The sequence below is a fragment of the Aphidius gifuensis genome, linkage group LG3 (assembly GCF_014905175.1).
Source record: "Aphidius gifuensis isolate YNYX2018 linkage group LG3, ASM1490517v1, whole genome shotgun sequence".
Taxonomy (NCBI): Eukaryota; Metazoa; Arthropoda; class Insecta; order Hymenoptera; family Braconidae; genus Aphidius; species Aphidius gifuensis.
The window spans coordinates 9794110-9806237 of record NC_057790.1 but is presented as its reverse complement, the minus strand read 5'-3'; positions in this window follow the sequence as shown (position 1 = coordinate 9806237).

Sequence of the window (12128 nt, the reverse complement as noted above, 5' to 3'; positions counted from 1 at the left end):
ATATTATTGTTTAGTTATTAATAATAATTATAAAGATACTGTTACGTACCAAGTTAATTATTTTATATCGAACTATGAAATAATAAAAGAAAAAAGATGAGACAGTTGCTGAAGCAACTGTGCCTGCCCTGCGGGGGAAATTTTAATTTCTTTTTTTATATATTAAAATTCGTGACTACAAATTTATTTCATTCTCCATCGTTACAATGATGACTGTTACAACTAAAATTTATTTTATTTTTTGACACTTTGTTTGTAAAAGACGCCATTACGCACCAATTATAGTGCGTAAAGAAATACTTTTACGCACGATTTTTTAACAAGAAATCGTGCGTAAAAGTATCTTCTTACGCACTATATTGGGGCAAAATGGCGTCTATATTACAAACCTCGTATCAAAAAGTATTGTATATAACTCGTACGTGAAAAAGGTGATCCTCCACGACTAGTTATATAATATACCATTCATTCATTTTGCTTGTTCCTTCTAATAGGTCATCTCCATGTCCGGAATCGCTTTCTTCTAACTTTTTAAATTCTCTGTTTTTACTCATTTTGTTGTACCATGATTTTAGACTGTCAATGTCAAATATTTATTTATAAAAACAACCCTAGCGAAAATGACGATACCAATCAGACAGCAATCCGACAGTCGGTTTGTGCACTGATCTCATACAAAAACGACACAAAACCGACACACGAATATAAGAATTTCTGAGTCACAAAAATCAATAGTAAGAAGCATTGAAAAAATAAAATATTATGTCTAAAAATTTCTAAATAATATTTTTATAATTTGAGACACATTAGAATTTTTTTTAAATAATTTTTTTTATTGAAAAAATTCGATTCTGTTGATGTATTAAAAGTGAGGTTAGCTGTCAGAATCATCTGTACACGACTGTGAGATTTTACAATTCTCACACAATTCCGACACAATTCCGACAGACGACTGTGAGAATTGTAAATCCGACACAATTCCGACACAAATCCGACAGACGTACGACAGTATATTTTTATTTTGTATTTAATATAAAAAAAAAGCATTTTATTAATAAAAATTTTTATTCAATAATAAAGTTATAATATTGTAATGATTTTAGGCATATTAGATTTTTTTTTTAAAATAAATTTTGACAAAAAAAATAATTAGAATCGTGTTACGTACCAAGTTGAAAAATTAAAATTTAACTATGAAATAACAAGAAAAAGAAAGAATATGTAAAATCAAAATTAAATAACCAAATAATCATAGAATAATTAAAATAAATCAACTTGGTATTTCACGTTAAAATTAAAAATCCTCTTATTTTGTTATTCCCTACAGGGTAACGGGTTAGGAGGGAATGTGTATGATTGTAGATGTACCTTGATGTAAGAATAATCCGAAACAATTGTTGAGAGCGTGTCAATCTGGATGGTCGCCTGTTGATGTTTGTAGTCTCGAATAATCCAAACGGTAAAATAAACTCGAAGCACAGAAAACAACACCCCGGAGAAATGTCACAGTCAATATATTTTTAATATTAGGAACAGTCAATTTATAAACGGAAAAATAACAATTGAAACACAAAGATTATTTAATTTAAATTCACTTTAAAATTTTATTTATTAGGAAATTAAAAGTTCAATTGATTGTAATATTTAAGTAATAAAATATAAAATTTAGAATTAATTTAGATATTGTCCAAACAAAAGTTGTCGCAAGAGTGACGCTCCTTAATATTAAAAATAAAATTATTCCCATAAAATTTAATTATTAAGTAGGGATGAAAAGTGGTACCATAGTTGAACCAATCGGATTTAAGGGTTCCCATGGTAGTCAGCATATTCAATTTGTTTAAACATTTAATAAATAATAGTTTAGCAACTTCAACGGATGTGGCGTCTCGCGTTGCAGAGGTGACTTTGAAAACTGCTTACCAAAATTTGTATAAAAAAAAAAGAAAAAAATAAATTGTTTGTAAAAATGCAAAATTTGAATTTAATTCCGTGTGAAAATATAAAAAAAAAATAAAAAGAAAAATTTTATTGCTTGTTCGGCATCTATTGAATTTATTAAATTATTATTTATTATTGTTTATTAATTGGAAATATACCAAGACGTATGCTGTTCCCCAAAATTTCAATTCTCACACCGCAAAACGACAGCAGCGAAGACGACTGTGAGAATTGTAAATCCGACACAATTCCGACACAAATCCGACAGACGTACCACAGTATATTTTTATTTTGTATTTAATATAAAAAAAAGCATTTTATTAATAAAAATAGTCAAAGATGCCTTAAATACGACTTTTTTAAAGGATGTCTTAACTACATTTTTATTTTGATTTTAAATTGAATTATTTATTGGTAAATCAGCTGCCCACACGGAATTAATTAACCACCGACGCGTGCATAAAAAATCCCTTACAAATTTCTAAGCTAAAAATTTTTTTATTATTTTATTTTTGTTTGTTTTTTGTATTTTTTTTTTTATAAGTTTTTTTTGTAAAATTTCATATCAATTTTTTATTATTTTTTTATATTTTATTTACTTTTTTATTTGTAATTTTTAATTAATATTATTGATTAAAATATTGTATTTCATTTAATTATTGAATATTCCCCTTTTTATAATATTGAAATTTGTAATTAGAAGTTAAAAGTAAAATTTGATTTTTTTGTTTTTGTTTTTACGAATTTTTATATTATTTTTTTTGATTATTTTTTGTTTCTTAAAAAATTTTGTATTTCATAAAATTTCATAATTTTTTTTGTAAAATTCTACTATTCTTTTTAGTGAAATTTAATATTTTTTTTTTTTTTTTTTTTTTTTGCAGTAAATTTATGTTATTTTGTAGTAAAATGTAATGTTGAAATTAGATTTAATTTTAATATTGTTATCATTTTTCAAAAAAGTAAAAAAAATTTATTTAATTTCCCCAAAAAAAAATCTAAGTTCAAAAATCAATTAATTTTTCCATAATAAAAAATTTATATTATTTAAAATAAACAATTAAAAAATGTAAAAGATTTAAAAAAAAATTATAAAATATAACTTATTTTATTCCTCTTCTTCGATGTACTCCACGGTGTCCTTGAATTGTAATCTGTTACCTCTGCTTGCATTGTCTCTCCTCTCCGGCTTCCATCGTCGCAGCTTGCTTGATGAACTCCCCTCAATTTCTTTTCTGATGCATGTTGATGACTTGATATTGTTTTCTTCTTTCACTGCTCTCTCTTTTTAATTTTCTGACAGCTACCATTGACTTTAATGCAATATTGCGGCGTTGCCATTTATAACACAATAAAATCTTCCGGTCCCCATGAACTGCACTTTATTTATTTATTTTAGGATTAAGGAAGATAAGGATCAGGATTGTTACCCTTAAAATTTTTTTATTTATTTATTTATTTATTTATTTTTTTTTTTAATTTTATTTAAAAAAAAATCAATATGAAATTTAAATTTATACAAATAGTATTCGATTTTAATTCATTTTATTTTCATCATTATTAAAGCAATTTTGTTATTTATTAAAAAAAAACTAATTTATCTTTATATTTTTGATTTTAGTATTTCCCCAAAATATTTTTTGTTGATATGAAATGTATTTATTTTAATGTATTATTTGTGTATTTGTTTTTGTGTAAAAAAAAAAAATATTAATTCATTTCTATATGTATAAAATTTATTTTCAATTTTTTTAGGAATATTTTTCCCGATTATTAGTAATTTTTTTGTTTATAAATTTTTTGTTAATTGTTCTTTTTATTTTATTTATATATTTTTTTTTATCTATATTTTTTTCGTGTATTAATTATTAGCAATTTTTCCTTCAACAAATTTATACCAGGTTTATAATATTTTAGATTCGATTTTAATCTCGCCCTATCCGGTCTACGATCCCCCTTAAATTTTTCTACAATATTAATTTCTAATTTACCTTTGTCAATAACTTTATTTTTAAACTTCATTATATCTGACTTTAATTTTTCATCATATGTTTTCATTAGGTCATCTTGGGACTCATTCGCTTTAATATCTAATTTCTTCAGACTCATATTATTTTTTATTTTATTCTTTTTATTATTTTCATTAATTTTATTTAAATCAATTTCATTTAACACGTCATCGGTTTTTCCATACGGTTTAATTATTTTTGTTACACTCTCAATATTATTATTACTATCTTTGCAATTTATTTTTTTATCATTAACTCCAAAATTATTTTTATCATTATTCAAACTTTTTTTATCAACGTAATCATTATTAACATTTTTCTCGATTTTATTCGCGTGTACGCATATATTTTTGACAGTAACTTCGTCATTTATTTCATTATTACTTAGACAACTAGTTTCATTATTTTTCGACACAAAATCGTCATTAAAATTATCATCAATAAAATCTTTGTCAATATCAGACTTATTATTATATTCATCATTTAAATCATCATCATTTTTATTATCACTTAAATTATTAAACAAAAATATTTCGTCATTATCGCGGAAAATCTTTGTTTGATTACGTTCATTATTAGTTTCTTCAATAAATTTAATTTTTTCGTTAACTTCTTTTGCAATAGTAATATTTATATTTCGCGTGGCAATATTTAAATCTTTATTTTCATTTATTTCAATTTTATTATTATTATTCGATGAGTCTTCCGATATAGATATTTCATCCATAAAATTTACTCTTTTTATTTCATTAACATTATCATTTTTATTTCCATTATTATCAAGTTTAGTATTAAATTTTACTTTTTCTGGTCGCACGATAGGTTCATAATAATTATCAACAGTATCTCTCGACGTTGATGGAATTGGATTAATTATATTATTATTATTTTCAAATTTATTTAATTTATTTTCAGTTTCAGTAATAGAATTATATATTTCATTTATGTCTGATTTTAAAATTAATTTGACTGTATTATTTGATCTGATTGAGGTATTGGCTATTTTTGTTTTCCTCCCTCTAGGTCCACCGGCCCATCCCCGTTTTTTTGAGCTTAGCGTTCAAGACATTTTCTCTGAGCATTTTGTAATTTAAAACAATGATTCATATCATGATTTGGTCTTCGGCAAAAACCACAAACTAAATTATTATTCGTTCTATTATAATCTTTTTCATCTTGATTAATATCATATGACATAAAGCCATTATCATTATAAACATTTTTATTTAAATTTTTATTATTAATTGAATCATTTATTGGCGCATAAGAATTATTAAAATTATAAAAATCATAATTATCATTGTAGGAATTTTGTGAATAATCATTTGTTGAATTTTCATATGAATTATAGTATGAATTATTAATATTATTATTATTGTTCTCGACTGGATTCGAACCAAAGATCTCGGGTAAATTTACATTTGAATTTTTTTGCGTATTTAAATTAATATTTTGACTTGAAACGATGGGTTCGATTTGTCCATAATTACTAAAATTGTTATTAAAATTATTATTATTATTTTTTGAAAAATTATTATGGTATCTTTGATTTGAAAAATTACACGAAAAATTATTATTTGATTCAACGACTACTTCCGACGGGTTCTCGATTTTATTTGTTTGCACGGTTTTAATTTCTTTTAATTTTCTAAGCTTTAAACTGTCAATATATTCATTATAAATTTTTTTAGTAATATTCCACACTTTCAAAAAATCTGTAGTGTCTATATTTTTACATTCAACTCTCAAACATACCTCAGGCAATAACCCTTTAATAAATTGACGTATAGTTTTTTCCTCAATTTTAGATTTACTCATTGTTCCAAAACCATCATTATTACCCTCATTACAATCAATTAAATCATTATATAATTTTAGTACTCTACTTCCATATTCATCAACATTTTCGTTACCATTCATCAATACAATAGATAATTCATTCCAAAGTGACTCAAAACTTTTTCCCGTGTATGTAACTGTACGGAGCAATCTTTCTAGCTCGTCAAGAGATGAAAATTCTGTGTTAGCAATTAGACTGATTTTAGGATCTGTAATTTTATTTTTAATAGAAAGCATAAAAGCTTGTGTCCATTGTGGGTCCAAAAGTTTCAAGGCTGACCGACAACTATTAATAAATCCTCGAATAGAATTTGTTTTTCCGTCATAATTAGGAATTACATCAAGAGCGTCTCGTAAGGAACATTTACCGACTATATTTGTTTCAACTGGCTCTGATATTTTTACTGTTTGATTGTTATGATTTATTACAGAATGTATTGGTCCATTTAATTGTGAATTTGGGCGTTCAATTTTTAAATTAGAATTTACACGATTATTATTAATAAAATCTGGAATAAAATTGTCTCCACTTTTTTGATTAAAATTTTCCGTAAATGAAATAAGACAGTCATTTTTAATTTGCAATTCTTTTTTCAAGGTCTCGTTCTCACGTTGCAGCTGATTAATTGTCTCACTCAAAACATTCTCTCTCTCACTTGACATATAAAAATTAAATGTTTCACGGTCATTCTCTAATCTCTCTATTTGCTGACGACACTCATTCTTTTCCTCATTCAAAGTACTGTTTCTATCTTTTAAAATTTTATTTTCCTGAATTAATTCAATCACTCTCTTTTTTTCCACACACCATTTCTTTGTTAAATTTAAATTTTCCTTATATAAAATATCATTATTAGAAATTAAACGATCAGACGCGACTTTCAATTTACCAGTAATATTCACCATTTGATCTCCACATTCTACATGTTGTTTTAATTTTTCAATAGTTTCTTTAGTATTTGAATATTCGATCCCATCAATATTTTTTTCTAAATCGACCTCCCCAAGGGTAGGAATAATTTGGACAAAATCATTTGCACATATTTGTAATTCAGTAATTAACGTTTTTATATTTTCCGCATCTACTTTTCTCCCCAGCATTGCTTCAGCGTGTAGGTCTATTTCTTCGTAAATATGAGAGAAAGGCGATCCCGCCCCCGACCGATATGATGACATTTTCGCTAAGAATTATTTCCGACGGACAAAAGAAATGATAGAAAAAAAAATTTCAATTCAATAAAATATTTAAAAAAAATTAATGCATATAAAATTTGACGCAATTTAATATAAAATTCAAGTTTGTTTGTTCATGTAAAAAGTAAAAATATAAAAGAGACATATTTATATTGATAAAAAAAAATAGTGACTCCTGCGACGAAGTAAAAAAATTTAATAAAATTTATAGACATATATATGAATATTTTTATTTTCTTTATGTAAAAAAAAAATTATGTAAGTGTATAGTGTACCCCAAAATATTTTATACCAAAAAAAAAAAAAATTGAATCCGCACTGAGTTTAAAAATCTACGTTACACATTACTAAAATCCCACTTCTGACACCAATTTTGTTACGTACCAAGTTGAAAAATTAAAATTTAACTATGAAATAACAAGAAAAAGAAAGAATATGTAAAATCAAAATTAAATAACCAAATAATCATAGAATAATTAAAATAAATCAACTTGGTATTTCACGTTAAAATTAAAAATCCTCTTATTTTGTTATTCCCTACAGGGTAACGGGTTAGGAGGGAATGTGTATGATTGTAGATGTACCTTGATGTAAGAATAATCCGAAACAATTGTTGAGAGCGTGTCAATCTGGATGGTCGCCTGTTGATGTTTGTAGTCTCGAATAATCCAAACGGTAAAATAAACTCGAAGCACAGAAAACAACACCCCGGAGAAATGTCACAGTCAATATATTTTTAATATTAGGAACAGTCAATTTATAAACGGAAAAATAACAATTGAAACACAAAGATTATTTAATTTAAATTCACTTTAAAATTTTATTTATTAGGAAATTAAAAGTTCAATTGATTGTAATATTTAAGTAATAAAATATAAAATTTAGAATTAATTTAGATATTGTCCAAACAAAAGTTGTCGCAAGAGTGACGCTCCTTAATATTAAAAATAAAATTATTCCCATAAAATTTAATTATTAAGTAGGGATGAAAAGTGGTACCATAGTTGAACCAATCGGATTTAAGGGTTCCCATGGTAGTCAGCATATTCAATTTGTTTAAACATTTAATAAATAATAGTTTAGCAACTTCAACGGATGTGGCGTCTCGCGTTGCAGAGGTGACTTTGAAAACTGCTTACCAAAATTTGTATAAAAAAAAAAGAAAAAAATAAATTGTTTGTAAAAATGCAAAATTTGAATTTAATTCCGTGTGAAAATATAAAAAAAAAATAAAAAGAAAAATTTTATTGCTTGTTCGGCATCTATTGAATTTATTAAATTATTATTTATTATTGTTTATTAATTGGAAATATACCAAGACGTAACAATCGTCTGTGAGAATTTACAATTCTCACACAATTCCGACACAATTCCGACAGACGACTGTGAGAATTGTAAATCCGACACAATTCCGACACAAATCCGACAGACGTACCACAGTATATTTTTATTTTGTATTTAATATAAAAAAAAGCATTTTATTAATAAAAATAGTCAAAGATGCCTTAAATACGACTTTTTTAAAGGATGTCTTAACTACAAAAGAAATAGAATTTGCAGAAAGTTCTGAAATAACAAGTCCAGCATTTAAAATAGTAAGTGGTGAGAAAATTCGAGTTACAAAAATACCAAATACATGGGAAACTGATTGAATGTATTGGTTTTAAAAAAAAATTATTAAAAAAAAAACCGTTCTTAACCTCATAAAAAAACCAAAAAATGACAATTTACTAATAAAATAATTTTAAAAAAAATCTAATATGCCTATAATTATTAAAAGATTATAATTTTATTATTAATGTTCTCACAGTCGTCTGTCGGAATTGTGTCGGAATTGTGTGTGAATTGTAAATTCTCACAGACGATTCTAATTATTTTTTTTGTCAAAATTTATTTAAAAAAAAAAATCTAATATGCCTAAAATCATTACAATAATATTATAACTTTAATATTGAATAAAAATTTTTATTAATAAAATGCTTTTTTTTTATATTAAATACAAAATAAAAATATACTGTCGTACGTCTGTCGGATTTGTGTCGGAATTGTGTCGGATTTACAATTCTCACAGTCGTCTGTCGGAATTGTGTCGGAATTGTGTGAGAATTGTAAAATCTCACAGTTGTGTACAGATGATTCTGACAGCTAACCTCACTTTAATACATAAACAGAATTGAGTTTTTTCAATAAAAAAATTATTTTAAAAAAATTCTAATGTGTCTTAAATTATAAAAATATTATTTAGAAATTTTTAGATATAATATTTTATTTTTTAAATGCTTTTTACTATTTATCCTTGTGACTTAGAAATTCTTATAGTCGTGTGTCGGTTTTGTGTCGTTTTTGTATGAGATCAGTGCACAAACCGACTATCGGCATTTTCGCTAGGGAAAACATAAATTTACAATTAATGTCGCCAAAAAGCCTCAATTTTTAAATACCTGTCTATTTATCATACCTTTAATAATCAAAAGACGTGAAATATCCAAAAAAATGTCAAAATTTTGAAGTATAAAGTTGAATAATTTGCTGGATAAAAAAAAAACTAAAAAAAAAATTAGGCGCTACAGTTTTTATTATTATATTCTTATTATACCATGTATCGAAAAAGCGCCTAATTTTTTTTTTAGTTTTTTTTTTATCCAGCAAATTATTCAACTTTATACTTCAAAATTTTGACATTTTTTCACGTCTTTTGATTATTAAAGGTATGATAAATAGACAGGTATTTAAAAATTGAGGCTTTTTGGCGACATTAATTGTAAATTTATGTTTTGTTTTTATTTCACTTATTTTGTTTAAATTAATAATAAATTATATTTGTAATTCGTCTACTTTAAATTGACCGTGAATACCATAATAAATAATAAATAATAATCGAATACTAATTTTCTGGAATATAAAAATTTAAACGTGTATGTATACTATATATGTACGCTTTAAATAAAAGGAAAAAGAAACAAATTCTGCTATACCATCAATGATAAATAACTAATACATGCGGCTGCATACACACACATATGTGCATGTAAAAAAAAATTCAGGAGTAGGGATAGGCACGGGGTATGCGCAACGTATCCGAAGAAATTAGACATTTCAGCTTGAAAATTTATTTTTTAGTAAGATTTAATACCTGGCTTTTACTGACTCTTATATCTTTTTTATTATTTGTTGGAAAAAATCGAGAGTAGGCTCATTGGAAAGAGAGGCATCGATATATATAATGAAACTGTTTTTATTTTTTTTTTTTAACAAATAATTAGAACGACATTTGATAAATTAAAAACGACGACGTCACGGACCACTGACTTAAAATACTTATACCCGGTAAAGAGTCTCGCTTTTTAAAAATTGAGGCGAGACTCTACCGAGTCTCTTGATAAAATGGTCGAATTCGATTTTATTTATTAGATTTACTTTTTTCCCTCGGTTAAATCAGCAGTTAACGTTTTAGTTGTTATTGAAGTCATATTATATTTTTTTTTTTGCCAAAATAATTTTACCTGCAAATGAATTAATTGGTAGATGTATGATTTTTTGTATTTTTTTAAACTCGAAATTAATTTTTGGTATATTTCTATTTTCCTCATCGTCTTCGAATTTTATATTAGCTTCTACTGGTATCATTATTTCTTTATTATTTATTAATGAGTATTGTTCATTAACTTTTCTCACTGATTCTCCAGTGATCGTATATATTTTGTTTAACTTGAATGTTTAATAATTTATCATGTAAATAATTTTTTTTTTGAAACCTTTTTGTTTTATATACATATTATTGATAACGGTACCTCAATAAATCTTCGATATTTATTCGCAGCTTTTTCAAAAAAAATACATCTTATTTTGTCACTTTCATCCCATATATCCATCGTAAATTTTTTACCAGTTCCTCATTCGTTTATCCATTCCTTTATTTCACTTTTATGTATAATTCGTGCCTGAATTATATCACTGTATTGAATTTTGAATTTAATTTTTTATGTTCATTCTATTTATTTCTAATAAATGATATTTTCTATATTGATCGTACTTTTTTTCATATTCAGTAATTTTTCTTTGATATTTTCCTGATATTTTCCTATAATTATCGTATTTTTCTTTATTTTCAGTGATTTTTTCTTTATATTTACTGAGGTTTTTCCATATTTATCGTTTTTATCTTTATATTCAGTGATTTTTCTATATTTTCCATTATATTTACTGATATTTTCCATATTCATCTTATTGAGATTAAGGGATTTAAAAAATTTTTTAGTGGGGGTTGCCTTCAAATTTACTGATATTTTTTCATGATGATCGTATTTTTCTTTATATTCCGTACTTTTCTTTACATTCAATAATTTTTCCTTGATATTTTCCTATAATTTTCTATATTTTTCTTTATATTCACCGATATCTTCCTGATATTTTCCATATTTATTGTATTGAGATTAAGGGACTTAGAAAATTTTTTAGGGGGGGGGGGGGGGTCTACCATGGTTGGGGGGGTCCAGAAGAAAAGCGAAAACAATAGGAAATTAAAATTTCCTAAAAAAGAAATAATGTTTAATCAAAATTTAATAATATAATAATTTGAGAATAATATAAAGTAATCAACTCGGTATTCAACGTTTTATTTAAAAATCCTCTTATTTTGTTATTTAGTACAGAGGAAATGGTTAGAAGGGAATAACTAAATCGTCGTCGATTGCGATGTTGCCGGAATTGATCAGTCGATATTTGAAATTGGGCCCTGTGGAAAAATAGGAATATCAAATCTAATAAGGCCCAAAAAGTGAAAAAAAATATTATGATCGTTTTTGGGAAAATACACGGAGAAAAATTTTCACTCAATATTACTATGGTGCCACATTACCATAGAACCATATTATGATTATTAAAAAATTTACTGTCATTTCAACGAAAAAAAACAATTGTAGTCTTGAAAAATTAAAATGTACCATAGCGATTTTGTCATGTTTTTTTTTTGCTATTCCCCGATGAAAAAATTACAACGCATAAAGAAATTTTTACAGAAACCAAATTTAAAATTTAAAATAATCCAGTCTAAAAATTACATTGCACCATAGCAAAAAATATTTTTTTTTTTTTTGCTTTGTTTATTTTTAAAATTTTACTTTGTTGTTATGGACAAAATTAAAA